Consider the following 20036-nt stretch of genomic DNA (forward strand, 5'->3'; position numbering starts at 1 on the left):
AAAAGTAAAAAAGATAGTTCCGTTTTCCGAAAAAACATATAGGGTACATGGCTCAAACCTTTGGCTAATATGTTGCGGTAGAGCACATTTATTGTTATAAATCTTGATATATGGCAGTTTCAACCAAAATTATTCCACCAGCCGGCTTGCTTACTTTTGGTTTTTAAGCCAAACAGCAAAAACACGACAATGAATGTCCACAATATCTTCCGAACTTCATCTACAGGCAAGTACGCAACACCATGGATCAATCCGCTCTTTGATCCGTTTTTCGTCCTTAGCATCAACGATCCATTATCAAGATCTGCTAGTTTGTCACCGAGATCTAACCCAAGCTATCGACTCGCACCAAGCCAAACGCAACGTCCAGCTCTGGCTGACTATTCATTCAGTTCTCTACCGAAACGCACACTTAACACCGGTCGTGAGGAAGCCCCTATTCCACTCATCGCAGTCGAGCCATCCCTACCAGCGACCAGCAGCCGTCCCGGCCCTGCGTATGAGCTGGGAGACGGGGTCTTCCGGAAACCAATTTTTGGCAAGTATTATCAACCATCAGCTTCGCCTTCGTCTGAAATCCCTCCGATTTGCAGTAAATCAATGCGCACGCAGCACCTGCAAGCACCACTTACCATTCCTCGACATCAACGTCAAGCCTCGGCTGTTTATCCGTCCTGTTCTGCACCGGGACGCACATTCGACACAAGCAGTGAGGAAGCCCCTATTCCACTCATCGCAGTCGAGCCACTCCTGCCAGCGACCAGCAGTCGTCCCGGCCCTGCGTTTGAGTCGGGAGACGGGGCCTTCCGACCTTCAATGTTTGGCAAGTATGATCAGCGACCAACTATTGCTTCGCCTTAGAGTGTCTCAGAGCAACAGACATTACCATCTACTATCAAAACATAGGTGGTCTGAACACCAGCATCGACGACCACCGCCTCGCTATTTCCAGTTCCTGCTACGACGTTATAGCACAGAGAACAGACATGGAGGCTCGAACAAAATTTCTTGCAAAACATGTGTAAACAAACACACCGAACCTCAACGCCATCGACGTCGACATTGCAACTCACAACCTCATTTTGACAACACGATGGCGCTGGCATGCTCTTGCATACATAACAACACTAGCGCACAATGGCATTTTTTATGACGCTAGCGCCGATTATGCACGAGATAACGGCGACATTCCAAAGTAATTTCAAAATGAACAGTAAAAAGTTATCACAACATGGCGAGTGGAGCTTCAACGTCTGTTCTCTGTGGTTATAGTAATAACAGAGACATGGCTCGACTCCAGAACACTTTCCAGCCAAATGTTTGGTCACGATTACGAAGTATTTCGTTGCGATCGGAATCAACACAACAGCAGGAAGTCTACTGGTGGCGGTGTCTTGATTGCCGTGCGTTCCGGAATCAAAGGAAAACCAGTTGAAAACGATTCTTGGAGGAGTCTCGAACAAGTCTGGGTATCAATCGAGATGGGTGACCGAAGACTGTTTCTGTGCTCGTTGTATATCCCTCCTGATCTGGTCCGTGACATACAACTCATCGATACTCACTGCCAGTCAGTCTACGCCGTCTTTGAAACGGCCACTCCGACTGACGAAGTGCTTGTCCTGGGCGATTTCAACCTGACTGGTGTCTCTTGGAAGCAGTCCCACAGCGGTTTCCTTTACCCTGATCCAGAACATTCGATCCTTCATGCTGCAAAAATGCTGCTCATCACCCTCCACTACTTATCAGCATCGAATACAGTCATGTACACGACTTCATCGAACGTACTGCTCCCGTGTCATACGATTTTAAGAAAGCCGACCACTTACCCGCATAATCATGGACCATACGTAGACCGCATCTGTTATAATTGAAGAGAATAAGTGGTATTGTAGCGATGGTCTCACTAATAATAGTTAACTATAAATGGACAGTCTCATATACTGTTTCAACAGTAGCTCAGATGGTAAACGGCCAAACTACCATATGAGTAATGGGCGGTTAAGTATAATTAACATTTAAATCTGGTCGTTTTTTCGAACAAAATTTTCGATGTACCATACATCAGTTGGTGGATGTACAATTCAAGAACTATATAATTACACATCGACAGCATGTTATGTATTAACAGTAAGTGTTGATGTAGGCTTGGTATGGTGAATCAAGCTTAAAATTGTATGCTAACAATGAAGTGAATAGTGACAATATATCTTATAACGCATATGTAATTTTGACTGCATGGCATGTCGTTTTTCGTTATGCGGGTAAGTATTACAGATGTATTATCGAGTATCGATTGGAGAAACGTTCTCAATACGCATGATGTGGATGAAGCTGCTCTAGCCTTCTCACATGTCATGATGTACGTCATCGATAGGCACGTTCCAAAGAGAGTTCTGAATAACATTTCGCGACCTCGCTGGCAGACAAGCGGATTACGAAAACTGAAGACAGTTAAGAGAGCTGCTCTGAGGCAATTTACCAAGTATCGGACACTACCACTGCGAGATCAGTACGTGAGGCTCAACCATGAATACCAGCGTGTCAGTTACCAGCATAAAATTTGTTTTTACCCTAAAAAAAGGTTAATCCATAATAGGAACGCATGCACCAGCTGTGGCACTATTCTTAATTTTGGTTCCTAAATTTGGCAAATCCCATTGTTTTCTTATGGGATTGGCCAAATTGGGACCACTAGTGCGATAACTGGTACAAAGGACGTCAAAAATTTAGCAAAATATTGTTTTACAATTATGCTTTGCTTGTTTTGGAGGAGATCAAAGGTGTTATCGTATCATATGAATATACGATATCGATATGAACTGATATGATTGGCCATTTGGCATATAAAGCACTAATGCGACAACTGGTGCTATAGCCACGACTAGTACATCTAGCCTATATGTTATTGTAGGGAAGAGCAGAACATCAAAAAAAGAACGAATTTTCCAATCATGACAAATTTGTTTTTATTTATTTATCATTTGGAACTTCAGCATATCAATAATAAATGATTATGATATTTTCATTTTTGAAAATATTATGATATTGGTTTGTTATTATAATAGCAAAATTAAAATGAGTTATTTCTGAGCTATTTGCTCGAACAATGTCTTTTATTATTTTTGCTATTCAGTTATTCATGTAGGTATTAAGGCTCAAATTACCATCATCCAGTCATTGACGAGAAAGACAGCCACGTGCTCGTACCACCCCCAAGAATTAAAACCACCCACCGAGGAGAAAAAGCAGTCTCAGCTGGATGGGGGAAGTATTTTTGTTTCAAAACTACATCATCCAATGGCGAAGACATAATTATATCCGGTGGATGCTTCATTTGGTTGTATTTCGCTTTGGTTTCCAAAAAAACTGCCTTTTGCAACATTTTTTCCCAAGAGGGGAAATCGGCAATTTACTCTCACGCTCTTTTATATATTTTATTTTCATTCCATTTATTTAGTCTACATCTAAACAGATAACACTGAATCAACAATTTGGCACAACAATACACGGTTCGAGGCCGCATCTCTCCATCCTCGGATACGCCCCACGCTCGCCAAGTCGTTTTACACCTGGTCTGCCCATCTCGCTCGCTGCGCTTCACGTCGTCTCGTACCTGCCGGATCGGAGGCGAACACCATATTTGCAGGGTTGCTGTCCGGCATTCTTGCAACATGCCCTGCCCATCGTACCCTTCCAGCTTTAGCTACCTTCTGGATACTGGATTCGCCGTAGAGCTGGGCGAGCTCATGGTTCATTCTTCGCCGCCACACACCGTGCTTGCAAGTCCTCCTCGAGCATTGTCCATGTTTCATGTCCGTAGAGGACAACCGGTCTTATTAGCGTCTTGTACATGGCACATTTGGTGCGGCGGCGAATCTTTTTTGACCGCAGTTTCTTCTGGAGCCCGTGGTAGGCCCGACTTCCACAGATGATGCGCCTTCGTATTTCACGACTAACATTGTTATCAGCCGTTAGCAAGGATCTGAGGTAGACGAATTCCTCGACCACCTCTAAGGTATCCCCGTCTATCGTAACACTGCTTCCCAGGCGGGCCCTGTCGCGCTCGGTTCCGCCCACAAGCATGTACTTTGTCTTTGACGCATTCACCGCCAGTCCAAGTTTTGTTGCTTCACGTTTCAGGCGTGTACAGTTCTGCCACCTTTTTAAATGTTCGGACGACAATGTCCATGTCATCCGAGAAACAAATAAATTGACTGGATCTGTTGAAAATCGTACCCCGGCTGTTACACCCGGCTCTCCGCATGACACCTTCTAGCGCAATGTTGAACTACAGAGACTAAAGTCCATCACCTTGTCTTAGTCCCTGGCGCGATTCGAACGAACTGGATTGTTCGCCCGAAATCTTCACACAGTTTTGCACACCATCCACCGTTGCTTTGATCAGTCTGATAAGCTTCCCAGGGAAGCTGTTCTCGTCCATGATTTTCCATAGCTCTACGCGGTCTATACTGTCGTATGCCGCCTTGAACTCAACGAACAGATGGTGCGTTGGAACCTGGTATTCACGGCATTTTTGAAGGATTTGCCGTACAGTGAAGATCTGGTCCGTTGTCGAGCGGCCGTCAACGAAGCCGGCTTGATAACTTCCCACGAACTCGTTCACTAATGGTGACAGACGACGGAAGATGAACTGGGATATCACTTTGTAGGCGGCATTAAGGATGGTGATCGCTCGAAAGTTCTCACACTCCAGCTTGTCGCCTTTCTTGTAGATGGGGCATATAACCCCTTCCTTCCACTCCTCCGGTAGCTGTTCAGTTTCCCAGATTTTGACTATCAATTTGTGCAGGCAAGTGGCTAGCTTTTCCGGGCCCATCTTGATGAGCTCAGCTCCGATACCATCCTTACCAGCTGCTTTATTGGTCTTTAGCTGTTGAATGGCATCCTTAACTTCCCTCAAGGTGGGGGCTGGTTGGCTTCCATCGTCCGCTGAACTGAAGTACTTACCTTCTCCGCTGCCTTGACTTTCACTGCCTACTCTCAGCGCCATACAAATGTTCCTCGTAGTGCTGCTTCCACCTTTCGATCACCACACCTTCGTCCGTCAAGATGCTCCCATCCTTATCCCGGCACATTTCGGCTCGCGGCACGAACCCTTTGCGGGATGCGTTGAGCTTGTGGTAGAACTTGCGTGTTTCTTGAGAACGGCACAGCTGTTCCATCTCCTCGCACTCCGCTTCTTCCAGGCGGCGTTTCTTCTTCTGAAAAAGGCGGGTCTGCTGTCTCCGCTTCCGTCTATAACGTTCCACGTTCTGCCGGGTACCTTGCTGCAGTGCGACCGCCAGCGCTGCGTCCTTCTCCTCCATAATCTGTCTGCACTCTTCGTCGAACCAATCTTTCCGTCGACTTCATCCCACATACCCGACGTTGTTCTCCGCTGCGTCGTTAATGGCTGCTTTAACTGTACTCCAGCAGTCCTCAAGAGGGGCCCCATCGAGCTCACCCTCTTCCGGCAACGCTGCCTCGAGATGCTGCGCGTATGCAGTGGCGACATCAGGTTGCTTCAGTCGTTCTAGGTCGTACCGCGGCGGTCGTCGGTACTGAACATTGTTGATGACGGATAGTTTTGGGCGCAGTTTATCCATCGTCAGATAGTGGTCAGTGTCGATGTTAGCGCCACGATATGTCCTGACGTCGATAATGTCGGAGAAGTGCCGTCCATCAATCAGAACGTGGTCGATTTGAACACTCACTTAAGCTAATTGCGCAAAAAGTGGTCATGTGACTACTGTTCTAATGTTGGCTTTCCATTACAGCACCCATATGAGTGTTTTACGAACAATATAAGAGATAATGCGACTCGATATAATCGGCAAAGACCTAGGCGACGAATACAGGATCACGATTGGAAGCTTGGAACATGGAATTGCAAGTCGCTAGGTTTCGCAGGTTGCGACAGGATGATCTACGATGAATTACATCCCCGCAACTTCGAAGTCGTGGCGCTGCAGGAGATTTGCTGGACAGGACAGAAAGTGGGAAAAGCGGGCATCGAGCGGCTACCTTCTACCAAAGCTGTGGCACCATCAACGAGCTGGGAACCGGCTTCATAGTGCTGGGTAAGATGCGCCAACGCGTGATTGGGTGGCAGCCAATCAACGCAAGGATGTGCAAGCTGAGGATTAAAGGCCGTTTCTTCAACTATAGCATCATCAACGTGCACTGCCCACACGAAGGGAGACCCGACGACGAAAAAGAAGCGTTCTACGCACAGCTGGAGCAGACATACGATGGATGCCCACTGCGGACGTTAAAATCGTCATCGGTGACATGAACGCACAGGTAGGAAGGGAGGAAATGTATAGACCGGTCATCGGACCGGATAGTCTGCACACCGTATCGAATGACAACGGCCAACGATGCATAAACTTCGCAGCCTCCCGCGGAATGGTAGTCCGAAGCACCTTCTTTCCCCGCAAAAATATCCGCAAGGCCACATGGAGATCACCTAACCAAGAAACGGAAAACCAAATCGATCACGTTCTAATCGACGGTAAATTCTTCTCCGACATCACGAATGTCCGCACTTACCGCAGTGCGAATATTGAATCCGACCACTACCTCGTTGCAGTATGCCTGCGCTCAAAACTCTCGACGGTGTACAACACGCGTCGAAGTCGGACGCCGCGGCTTAACATTGGGCGGCTACAAGACGGTAGACTAGCCCAAGAATACGCGCAGCAGGTGGAAGTGGCACTTCCAACGGAAGAGCAGCTAGGCGCAGCGTCTTTTGAAGATGGCTGGAGAGATATTCGATCCGCCATTGGTAGCACCGCAACCGCTGCACTAGGCACGGTGCCCCCGGATCAGAGAAACGACTGGTATGACGGCGAATGTGAGCAGTTAGTGGAAGAGAAGAATGCAGCATGGGCGAGATTGCTGCAACACCGCACGAGGGCGAACGAGGCACGATATAAACAGGCGCGGAACAGACAAAACTCGATTTTCCGGAGGAAACGCCAGCAGGAAGATCGAGACCGTGAAGAAACGGAGCAACTGTACCGCGCTAATAACACACGAAAGTTCTATGAGAAGTTAAACCGTTCACGTAAGGGCCACGTGCCACAGCCTGATATGTGTAAGGACATAAACGGGAACCTTCTTACGAACGAGCGTGAGGTGATCCAGAGGTGGCGGCAGCACTACGAAGAGCACCTGAATGGCGATGTGGCAGACGAAGATGGCGGTATGGTGATGGACCTGGGAGAACGCGCGCAGGACATAATTCTACCGGCTCCGGATCTCCAGGAAATCCAGGAGGAGATTGGCCGGCTGAAGAACAACAAAGCCCCTGGGGTTGACCAACTACCAGGAGAGCTATTTAAACACGGTGGTGAGGCACTGGCTAGAGCGCTGCACTGGGTCATTACCAAGATTTGGGAGGAGGAAGTTTTGCCGCAGGAGTGGATGGAAGGTGTCGTGTGTCCCATCTACAAAAAGGGCGATAAGCTGGATTGTAGCAACTACCGCGCAATCACATTGCTGAACGCCGCCTACAAGGTACTCTCCCAAGTTTTATGCCGTCGACTAGCACCAACTGCAAGGGAGTTCGTGGGGCAGTACCAGGCGGGTTTTATGGGCGAACGCTCCACCAGGTGTTCGCCATTCGCCAAGTACTGCAGAAATGCCGCGAATACAACGTGCCCACACATCATCTATTCATCGGATTCAAAGCCGCATATGATACAATCGATCGGGACCAGCTATGGCAGCTAATGCACGAACACGGTTTTCCGGATAAACTGACACCATTGATCAAAGCGACGATGGATCGGGTGATGTGCGTAGTTCGAGTTTCAGGGGCATTCTCGAGTCCCTTCGAAACCCGCAGAGGGTTACGGCAAGGTGATGGTCTTTCGTGTTTGCTATTCAACGTCGCTTTGGAAGGGGTAATACGAAGAGCAGGGATTAACACGAGTGGTACAATTTTCAATAAGTCCGTCCAGCTATTTGGTTTCGCCGACGACATAGATATTATGGCACGTAACTTTGAGAAGATGGAGGAAGCCTACATCAGACTGAAGAGGGAAGCTAAGCGGATCGGACTAGTCATCAACACGTTGAAGACGAAGCACATGATAGGCAGAGGTTCAAGAGAAGACAATGTGAGCCACCCACCGCGAGTTTGCATCGGTGGTGACGAAATCGAGGTGGTAGAAGAATTTGTGTACTTGGGCTCACTGGTGACTGCCGAAAATGACACCAGCAGAGAAATTCGGAGACGCATAGTGGCTGGAAATCGTACGTACTTTGGACTACGCAAGACGCTCCGATCGAATAGAGTTCGCCGCCGTACCAAACTGACAATCTACAAAACGCTAATTAGACCGGTAGTCCTCTACGGACACGAGACCTGGACGATGCTCGTGGAGGACCAACGCGCACTTGGAGTTTTCGAAAGGAAAGTGCTGCGTACCATCTATGGTGGGGTGCAGATGGCGGACGGTACGTGGAGGAGGCGAATGAACCACGAATTGCATCAGCTGTTGGGAGAACCATCCATCGTTCACACCGCGAAAATCGGACGACTGCGATGGGCCGGGCACGTAGCCAGAATGTCGGACAGTAACCCGGTGAAAATGGTTCTCGACAACGATCCGACGGGCACAAGAAGGCGAGGTGCGCAGCGGGCAAGGTGGATCGATCAGGTGGAAGATGACTTGCGGACCCTCCGTAGACTGCGTGGTTGGCGACGTGTAGCCATGGACCGAGCCGAATGGAGAAGACTCTTATATACCGCACAGGCCACTTCGGCCTTAGTCTGAATAAATAATAATAATGAGTGTTTTAATGTATTTTATGCAACCCATTTGGGTTGCATAATGTTCACTACACGCAAAACTGAAAGTATGCTCTTTTGTGGAGAAGTATGCACTTTTAAGGGAAAATGGGACTACCCACAAAAGCAGTAAAATTTGATTCAAAAAAGCATAAGTTTTACACATTTTTTCTGTTTTTATGAATAAAAGTTAACCATTTGTAAATCAAATATAGTCATAATTATGCATAATATTTATTCCTTTTTGTGTGTAGTCCAATTCTCCCACGAAAGAGCGTACTTTGAAGTCATATTTGAATACTTTATATTCAAAAGAGCATACTTTAAAATCTTTTGTCTGTAAACTTTTTTAGCATTGTAAAGCACACCCATTTCATTGGTATGAAAAGTAGGCCGTTTTATCACTCATGCACGAACTATAAAATCAAGTATTGTGATCCGTAATTGCAAAAATATATTGGAAGTACCACTTCCTTCGGTGGAGTTTAAATCCACGACCGCAGTATGCCAGACGGGTGCTTCCACAACTAATCTACAAAGGATCTCGTTATCTGAACAAGCTAAATTAGTATTCGGGGTAATGTCATAGAATTTAAAAACATATTTTTTGAACATGCAGCTGCGTTCTACTTATTTATGATATTAGAGTGCACATGTTAGAGGTATATCGGAAAATAACATAAAAAGCCAACAGAGTGAAGAAAGTTAATTTTGCAATATAATTGTGAGTCCAATTTTGTTACATAGCTAGAATGTACGAAAACATAATCAGATAAAGTCAAAGAATATTAGCTTGCGAAAACATGAATTAGAAATATTGAGCACAGCCATAGGAGAAGCGTATCAAATAGAGAGTCCATAGCAATCGGATATCTTTCCATTACCAACAAAGATACTCTTCTAGTGGGGCCAACTGTAGCCGATGAATAAAGAACTCAACAGAATGGTAGTCTGATACTAGTTGAAAAGACTGACTTACTGCGAGAGTAAAATTCGAACAATAAGTTCTATAACTTTGCCGTCATTGCAAAGATTCAAGAACGCGTAATTGCAGCAACTTGTACACAGACGCGCTATTTGACATGCTCGGTTGATGGAAAGATAGGCCATTTGAAACACACCACACCTACAAACACAGCAACATTCGCGCACCATTCTAGATGCATATGTATAACAGCAACAACTCATAAACTATACATAGCTATATATTGTAAATTATGGACGCCTACTCGTTGTCTAGGTTTTATGCAGAAAAAAAGAATATGTAAAAAAGAAAATCAAAGCTACTAATAATGATCTTTGTCAAACAAAACTGTGTCACACTTCCAGAACGAAGAAATTATCCGAAAGCCCTTCTGTAAGAGTGATTTTAAAAAGATTTTTGGTATTTTGCTTATCGACGAAGGAAAGATCCATTAATTTAGTGATGGGCAAAACGGTTCATTCCGATGAGCGGCTCTGAACCAAGAGTTCGTTTAAATGAGCCGACTAATTTGAACGGCTCGTTAGTTCATTCAAAAGAACTAGGAAGTTCCGGTGGTTTGAGGGAAACAGCATTCAAATTATGGGAGTTCATGTTTAATTTGAACTTCTAGTAACTTCTTGATATATAACTCATCTCTAGTGGACTTTTTTTGCTGTTTTGTTCGATTTCATGCTCCGTGCTCCATTTTAATTTTACAAATTACAAATAAACGAAGTTCAAATTGAAAAATGTTCAAATTTTAACGGCCAAATTACTGCAGTAGATATTTCTTTCAAATGAAAAAGCATAGCCTAGTTTTATATCTTGCGTAATCAACTATATTCAATATCAATATCAACAAGAAACCAATTAAAGAAATTCAAAATATCAAGTAGGTGTAGTAAAACAACAATTAAAAAAGCCGCTCATTCTTCGATTTCTGTTTAAGTCTTTACAAAGTTTTTAATGTGAATTTTGGCGTACATATATATCTTCCTCAATGTTTTCCGATGTTAGTCGGCTGCGTCACTCACTAAAAATTTGTCCAGGTTTTGAAAAAAAAATCCTCCCGCTTGACATGGAGTACCCGTAATATAAAGTCTTTTCAAGACGAACTGATATAACCTCGGATAAATTGTTTTTATCTGCTCCCACCAGAACAAAGGATCGCTAACTTTGTGTACTTAGCGCCTTCGATTATGGAAGAAACTGATGGATCATAATATGGTCTCGAAGCCTTGAAGGTCTCGTCAATATAGACCATACAGACAACTGAGTTTCGACAGAACCTGTCGAAACTAACTCCTAAAGCTTCTTTAACCTGCATGTGTTCCTTAGGGCATCTTTAGTAATGTTACAGTTATAGTTACATTAATTTCCCGAGTTTTACATCTTATAACTGTCAAAGATATAAAACACGAAATGCATCTTCAGTAGCAGTTATAAGCTGCACATGTTTTATACTGGAAAACGAAAAAATAATCTTCCGAGGCCAATTCAAATGTCAAACTGTTATGATGTCGATGAAATAGTATTTTTTGTAGCTGATGACGTCATCTTCTATTGTTTTGAACGAAATAAAACTCGAGAAAATTCTGTTGCAAATTCGTGCAAAAATACAACTGAGCAGTATTCAGTTATAAATTTCCCGACGAAACTGTTCGAATTTTTAAAACTATAACGTCTGTTGAAGATGGCATTTTTACAGTTTCAATTTCATTTCCTAACTCCCATACGATTTATAACTCTACTAAAGATGCCCTAAGGGTTATTAAAAGACCAGAACATTTCTAGAAATCCCTGAAGTTTAACGCTTTTCCAAAAGATTCAATAAACCAATGCAAGTAAAACAAACTAGATCCAGTAGTGCGTGGATTCTCGAAAAAAAAAGGATTTAATTAGGTCAATAAAATAGCTCTCAATTGTATTAGGGCCGATGCCCACGTAGCGTTTTTTCAACGCTGCGTGCACGTGGCGTTGAAAAAACGCAGGTGTGCCTCGGTGCGGCGACGCTGCGTTACCGCTTTTTCCCGATGCACACATGCGTCCTTTTAACGCCGTGTGCACTAGAGTGATTCAAATTTTGACTTTTTCGCTCCCCTATCCTTAAACGATTGTTTTTGCTATTTGAATAGTCCTCCCAAATTTTTAGCTGATTTGGATGTAATTTGGTTGTGCACGTGCCGTTTGAAGGTTATACGAAAATTACTATGAGAATTGCCACTTATGTAAAGAATCGTTTCGTGAAGCAGCCCAGAATCTATTTGATTATATTCAACGCATCGCCATCATAGAATAGATCTTAAGCTGAAAGTCAGTTGTTGTTGCGAAGCAATCTGACTTTTGTGAGCAAAACTATATAGAAAACAGAAATGCTCATTATTGATATTGATGTTATTCTTTTACGTGTTAAATTGAATTTCCCACAATTCAGTATTTCCCTAATAGCTTTTGTTGCCAGCATCAAATCGTTTAGCAACAACGACGATATTTTTCCTTGTTAAATTTTCTATGTTGCCAACGTATTCATACATTTTTAGAGCAGAGCAGAGCAGGCAATGATGGGGAACGGTTTTTCACAAAAGTTACAGTTTTCATAATAATTTTCATACAAGCTTCAAACTGCATGTGCTCAGTCAAATTACATCCAAATTAGCTAAAAATTTAGAACGATAATTAAAATGGCAAATGCCATCGTTTAAGCATAGGGGAGCAAAAAAGTCAAAATTTGAATCACTCTAGTGTGCACGCAGGGTTGAAAAGACGCTACGTGGGCATCGGGCCTTAGTCCGTGATTTTATTGCTATCGAACCTAGTCACATCAAGAAGAACCCTTTTATGGAGTGGAATGGATGACGAAAAATCCAACTTCAGAGTGACTACTGATCTTTCAATGAACTTCAAATTTGGAGTGAATTGGTTGATTGTGAGAATAAAAAAAAAATCAACCGTCTAAGACGAATTAAATACTGTCCATTTAATTCCACCAGTTAATTTTCGTTATCTTTGCAGATACGTATTTCGACCACAACTGTGTGGGTCTGACGGTAGTTTGGTGGCACTGGTTGTTTTGGTTGAACCAGTAAATTTCAACTTTGACAAAAATCTTAATGAAATCCCTCGATGCATATTCTTATATTCAGCGTACCATCATTGACGAATACATAGACCGAAATGTCCGGTACAAAGCCATCAGAAAATCGGGCACCATGTCTTCTTCTTCATTTTGAAGAAAATACCCCTCGTGGGTGACGAATTACATTATACATAAATATTTTACGAGCGCTGACTTACCCCTCTTGACGTTTTGACAGTTTGTCTGTTTGTTTTTCTGCCTTTCTGCCTCACCTTGCGACGTCGTTTCGGTTTTGCATCGTGCACAAATATTAATCCAAGACAACATTTTCAAAACGACTTGTCTACTTGTAAACAAAGATTCAAACGACGATTTGACGAATATGTTTGCTCTCCCGAGTAAACCAGTACCATCAATAGGTAGATGAAGGTTTCCGCTACCGATTGATGGTGTTAGTTCGCGTGGGAGAGCTATCCGATTCGTCAAATCGTCGTTTGAATCTTTGTTTACATAAACAGATAAGTCGTTTTGAAAATTTTGTCTTGAATCCATATCGAAAACATTACATGAGCGTGAGTTCGACCGTTTTGGTGCCATCAAAAGATCGAATATAACAAACGGGACACCCAGGCCTACATTCTGTACGATTATATTGATGCTGCTACGGCTGCTGTGAAGGAAATGCGTATGCACCGATTCACGAGCAGCTACCGAAGGCCGCCATCAAGCACTGTCGACGTTTACCCTGTCACCACCATAGCGGCTCCGGTAATGTAAGTAAAGTCAGATGTTTATTTTGATGATTTATTCATAAGTTCATCACTTATAGGTAGTTGTTCCCTCGTCGAATCGGGTTGCGAAATGCTGGAACTGATACTAACCGTCAAGTCGGAAAGCCCCAGGAAAACGAGGACGGAATCTCGGGCCACTGGAAGGGAAGACCAGTCACCCCCGCCAGCCAACGATAGGTCCCTCCATCAGGACAATCCAACAAACTGATTCTTCATGCATCCACCGAAGGCCGCATAAACTGCCGTCCGGTACTGGCTCGACTTTTCCCCTGTCACTATTCCTAGCGGTTCCGTCGTCGGCTAGGTTGCGGAATGTTTATTCTGCTGCAGGTACGTAATTTGTGATTTAATAATGATATAAAAATCCTGATGATTATAACATATTTTCAGGTCAATGAAAAAGGCAAACCTCCGCAACCAAAAAAAAACAGCAGGAGACAGAATCTCGTGTGACGGAACGATTGCCGTAAGCTTGAGAACCGGGTGGAAACGGATCATCTACTCGAGGAACTCGACTTTAAGGGCCGGATGGAACTGTACTCCCAGTCTGGTAAATCCGTGAAGTTATCAAGCGCTAGAACACTTGGACACTGCGGAAGGTGGCCCTCGTCGTAGGAGTCTGGCGAGCAACGAAAGGAGTCAAGCAGAATATATTGAGCACGATTATGCTGGTACCACCAACGTATTGTCGGCGTAGCACCAAGTTAGAATTCGGAAGTCCGGACTTCCGAACCGAACTTTCTTCCGAAGTTTTATTTGTCAAACTAATTGATGCGTTGTTTAGCGCATCTTTAGGCGAATCCAGCGCACTACTTCCGAAGTTGGGAAAGTTGCCTGTATCTGGAGAAAAATCCAACTTCGGTATAAAAAGCGGTATAAATTTATTCCGGATAGACAATATTCATCATTGGTTATACGCAACCACCGGACGACAGTAGCAATGGACATTAGTGCACACAATTATCACATGGATTACAACCGCTACGTAGACTGACCGATACACCACCAGCACAACTATCGCAATAATGTTAACGGCGGTTATGAAATGATGAACAGCAAGGATATGGCACTGGACTTCGGTACTGTTCAAGACACACAATGAGCATGTAAATGCAATAATTATTTTTAAATAAAGATGTGAATTTAATTGAAATTGAAAATGCACAAATCTTGTTATTTCGAAAGTTTCATTGTTGATTCTAATATAAAAGGCACATTTAGTTTTAAAAAGAAAATGTTATTTAAAAAAGTTAAATTAACGTTGTTTTGAGAGAAAACTGTTATTTTAAAAGGTTGGCTCTAGTTGAAGTTCATATCAAAGTAACATTTTTACAATTGTTATTTCAACAATGTTATACTTTCTACTGAAAATCACTAACTGATTTTCTTAATTTTACCAACGATTCTTTCATTGTTACCAACAATTTTTTTTTTGTGTTCCATGGGTTCCTGTTAGGGGCACCGGATCGTCGTATTCGTATCGATTTTGCTGATAACGGAACAACACCATCGTTCTCGAAGAGCAGTGGTAGATTAGTTGGTTGGTTGCTTGATTTGTTAGTTGGTAGAATGATTGATTGATTGGTTGATTGCTGCTTGATTTGTTAGTTGGTAGAACTGTTGAATGGTTGATAGTTGGTTGGTTGCCTGACTGGTTGATTGATTGTTGGTCGGCTGGTTAGTTGATTAGTTGTTTTGTTATTTGGTTAATTGGTTGGTTATTTGATTGATAGGTTGCTTGACTGGTTGGTTGATTGGTTTCTTGATTAGTTGGTCGGCTGGTTAGTTGATTAGTTGTTTTTGTTGGTTGCTTGGATGGCTAATTGGTTGTTTGCTTGATTGATTGATTAGTTGGTTGGTTGCTTGATTATTGGTTGGTTGGTTGATTGGTAGCATGCTTGAATGGATGGTCGTTTGGTTGATTAGTAATTTGGTTTATGGGTTGCTGCTCGATTTGTTAGTTTGTAGAATGGTTGGTTGATTCGCTGGTTGGTTGCTTGATTGCTTGGTTGATTGGTAGCTTGCATTAATTGTTGGTTGCTTGATTGTTGCTTGGTTGCTTAACTGGTTGATTGGTTGGTTGCTTGATTGGTTAGTCGGCTGGTTAGTTGATTAATTGTTTTGTTGGTTGCTTGGTTGATTGGTTAATTAGTTAATTGGTAGCTTGCTTGAATGGTTGGTTGTTTGATTAGTTAGTTGATTGATAAGTTGGTTATTTGGTTAGTTGGTTGCTGCTTGATTTGTTAGTTGGAAGAATGGTTGATTGGTTGGTTTCTTTTTTGTTTATTGATTACTTGATTGGTTGGTAATTTGGTTGATTGGTTGCTTGACTGATTGATTGATTGGTTGGTCGGCTCGTTAGTTTATATGTTGTTTTGTTGGTTGCTTGAATGGTTGATTAGTTGGTTGGTTGAATGATTGCTTGGTTGATTGGTAGCTTGCTTGAATGGTGGGTTGCTTGATTGCTTGGTTGATTGGTAGTTTGCTTGAATGGTTGGTTATTTGATTGATTGCTGCTTGATTTGTTAGATGGTAGAATAATTGATTGGTTGGTTGATTGCTTGCTTGATTGGTTGGTCGGCTGGTTTGTTGATTAGTTGTTTTGTTGGTTGATTGGTTGCTTGATTGGTGGCTTGCTTGATTGGTTGGTTGTTGGAATCGTTGATTAGTTAATTATTCAGTTGATTGGTTGATTGATTAGTTGATTGGTTGATTAGTTGGTTGGTTGATTGTTGGTCGGTTGCTTGATGGGTTGATTAGTTGTTTTGTTGATTGCTTGATTGGTAGATTAGTTGGTTGGTTGCTTGATTTGTTAGTTGATAGAATGATTGATTGATTGTTTGGTTGCTGCTTGATTTGTTAGTTGGTAGAACTGTTGAATGGTTTATAGTTGGTTGGTTGCTTGACTGGTTGATTGATTGTTGGTCGGCTGGTTAGTTGATTAGTTGTTTTGTTAGTTTCTTGGTTGATTGGTTAATAAGTTGATTGCTAGGTTGCTTGCTTGGTTAGTTATTTGGTTGATGGGTTGGTTGGTTGCTGCTTGATTTGTTAGTTGGTAGAATGGTTGATTGGATGGTTGCTTCATTGTTGGTTGATTGATTGATTGGTTGGTAATTTGGTTGATTGGTTGCTAGACTGGTTGATTATTTGGTTGCTTGATTGGCTGGTCGGCTGGTTATTGATATGTTGTTTTGTTCGTTGCTTCAATGGTTGCTTGGTTGGTTGATTAGTTGATTCGTTGCTTGATTGATTGGTAGCTTGCTTGAATTGCTGATTGCTGGATTAGCCAATCAAGCAACCAATCAACTAAATAAACAACCAAGCAACCAACAAACAAAGAAGCAATCAACCAACCAATTAAGCAACCAGCCAACTATCAAGGAACCAACTAATTAACAGTTCTACCAACTAACTAATCAAGCATATTCAACCAATCAATCAATCAATCAACTAATCAACCAATCAAGAAACCAAAAAAAAACAACTAATCAACCAATTGATTGTTGGTTGGTTGCCAATCCAACCAACCAATCAGGTTATTTGATTGATTGGTTGGTTGCCTGGTTGATTGATTGGTTGGTCGGCTGGTTAGTTGATACTGTTTTATTCAACCGTTCAAGACGAGTTTAGGACTCTCCATTTAATTCCACCAATTATTTTGATATCTTTGCAGATACGTATTTCGACCACAGCTGTGTGGTCGTATTCAGTGTCTCGTACTTGACTCGATTGTTTTGTTGCTTGCTTGATTAGTTCGTAGGTTGGATAATTGATTGGTTGATTGGTTGGTTGATTGATTGGTTGGTTATTTGGTTGATCGGTTGATTGGTTGCTGCTTGATTTGTTAGTTGGTAGAATGGTTGATTGGTTGGTTGCTTATTTGGTTGATTAGCTGGTTGGTTGATTGGTTGATTAGTTAGTTGGTTGATTGGTATTGCTTGCTTAATTGGTTGGTTGCTTGATTGGTTGGTTGGTTGGTTGCTTGATTGCTTGGTTGATTATTTGGTTGATTGCTGCTTGATTTGTTAGTTGGTAGTATGGTTGATTGGTTGGTTGCAATGGGTTGATTGATTGGTTAGTAATCTGGTTAGTTGATTAGTTGTTTTTGTTGGCTGCTTGGTTGATTGATTAATAAGTTGATTGCTAGATTGGTTGGTTAGTTGATTGGTTGGTTATTTATTTGATTGGTTGTTTGATTGGTTATTGGTTGGTTGCTTGATTGGTTGATTAGCTGGTTGGTTGCTTGATTGCTTGGTTGATTGGTAGCTTGCTTGAATTGTTGGTTGCTTTATTGTTGGTTGGTTGCTTTACTGGTTGATTGGTTAATTGCTTGATTGGTTAGTCGGCTGGTTAGTTGATTAGTTGTTTGGTTGGTTGCTTGGTTGATTGGTTAATAAGTTGATTGATAGCTTGCTTGAATGGTTAGTTGATTGATTGGTTAGTTATTTGGTTGATGGGTTGGTTGATTGCTGCTTGATTTGTTAGATGGTAGAATAGTTGATTGGTTGGTTGCTTGATTGTTGGTTGATTGATTGATTGGTTTGGTAATTTGGTTTGCTTGGTTGATTGGCTCGTCGGCTGGTTAGTTGATATGTTGTTTTGTGGGTTTGCTTGGTTGGTTGATTAGTTGAGTCGTTTGCTTGATTGATTGGTGGCTTGCTTGAATGGCTGATTGCTGGATTATCCAATCAAGCAACCAATCAACTAAATAACCAACCAAGCAACCAACAAACAATGAAGCAACCAGCCAACTATCAAGGAACCAACTAATCAACAGTTCTACCAACTAACAAATCAAGCAACAACCAACCAACCAACCAAGCAATCAACGAATCAACAAACCAACAAACAACCAATCAACCAATCAGCCGACCAACCATTCAATCAAACGGTAAAGCAAACCCATCAACCAAATAACCAACCAATTCTACCAACCAACTAATCCAGCTATCAGCCATTCAAGCAAGCTACCAATCAACAACGAATCAACTAATCAACCAACCAAGCAACCATTGAAGCAACCAACAAAACAACATATGAACTAACGAGCCGACCAACCAATCAATCAACCAGTCAAGCAACCAATCAACCAAATTATCAACCAATCAAGGAATCAATAAAAAAGCAACCAACCAATCAACCATTCTTCCAACTAACAAATCAAGCAGCAACCAACTAACCAAATAACCAACGAATCAATCAACTAACTAATCAAACAACCAACCATTCAAGCAAGCTACCAATCAACTTAATAACCAATCAACCCATCAACCAACAAAACAACTAACCAATCAAGCAACCAATCAATCAACCAGTCAAGCAACCAACCAACAATCAAGCAACCAACGAATCACCAATCAAACAACCAATCAACTAAATAACCAACCAATCCAGCAATCAACTTATTAACCAATCAACCAAGCAGCCAACAAAACAACTAATCAACTAACCAGCCTACTACCCAATCAATCAACCTGTCAAGCAACCAACCAATCAACCATACTACCAACTAACAAATCAAACAGCAATCAACCAAATAATCAACCAAGCAATCAAGCAACCAACCAACTAATCAAGCAAACCAACCAACCAACCAATCAAGCAACCAATCAACTAAATAACCACAACCAATCAATCAAGTAAAGCAACCAATCAACCAAACAAGTAACCAACCATCAATCAATTAACTAATCCAGCAACCAACCAATCAAGCAAGCTACCAATCAAACAACTAACTAATCAACCAATCAACCAACAAGCTAATCAACCAAATAAGCAACCATCCAATCAACCATTCAAGCATCCAACAAACCAACTAATCAACTAACCAGCCGACCAACCAATCAATCAATCAATCAAGCAACCAATCAACCAAATAACCTACTAATCAATCAATTAGGCAACTAATTAACCAATTAAGCAAATAACAATTCAACCAACTAACAAATCAAGCAACCAACCAACCAATCAAGCAACCAAATAAGCAACCAATCAATCAACTAACAAATCAAGCAACCAACAAGCTAATCAACCAAATAAGCAACCAACCAATCAACCATTCAAGCAACCAACAAAACAACTAATCAACTAGCCAGCCGACCAACCATTCAATCAACCAGTAAAGCAAACAATCAACTAATCCAGCAATCAGCCATTCAGGCAAGCTACCAATCTACCAAACAATCAAGCAACCAACCAACTAATAATCAACCAAGCAACCATTGAAACAACCAACAAAACAACATATGAACTAACCAGCCGACCAACCAATCAAGCAACTAATCAATCAACCAGTCAAGCAACCAATGAACCAAATAACCTTATTAGTTTGTAAGATTGAGAACCAATCAACAATCAAGCAACCAACCAACCAAACAACCATTCTACCACCTAACAAATCAAGCA

General features: G+C 42.2%; 1 long non-coding RNA gene across 1 annotated transcript; it reads left to right on the top strand.

Annotated features, from left to right (window-relative positions):
- The first annotated feature begins 13420 nt into the window (after positions 1–13420).
- Positions 13421–14740, top strand: LOC134227657 (uncharacterized). Its single transcript, XR_009983715.1, has 3 exons — positions 13421–13613; positions 13670–13961; positions 14022–14740. It is a non-coding gene; the product is annotated as an uncharacterized LOC134227657 (long non-coding RNA).
- Positions 14741–20036: the final 5296 nt, after the last annotated feature.

The sequence above is a fragment of the Armigeres subalbatus genome, chromosome 3, assembly GCF_024139115.2.
Source record: "Armigeres subalbatus isolate Guangzhou_Male chromosome 3, GZ_Asu_2, whole genome shotgun sequence".
Classification (NCBI taxonomy): Eukaryota; Metazoa; Arthropoda; class Insecta; order Diptera; family Culicidae; genus Armigeres; species Armigeres subalbatus.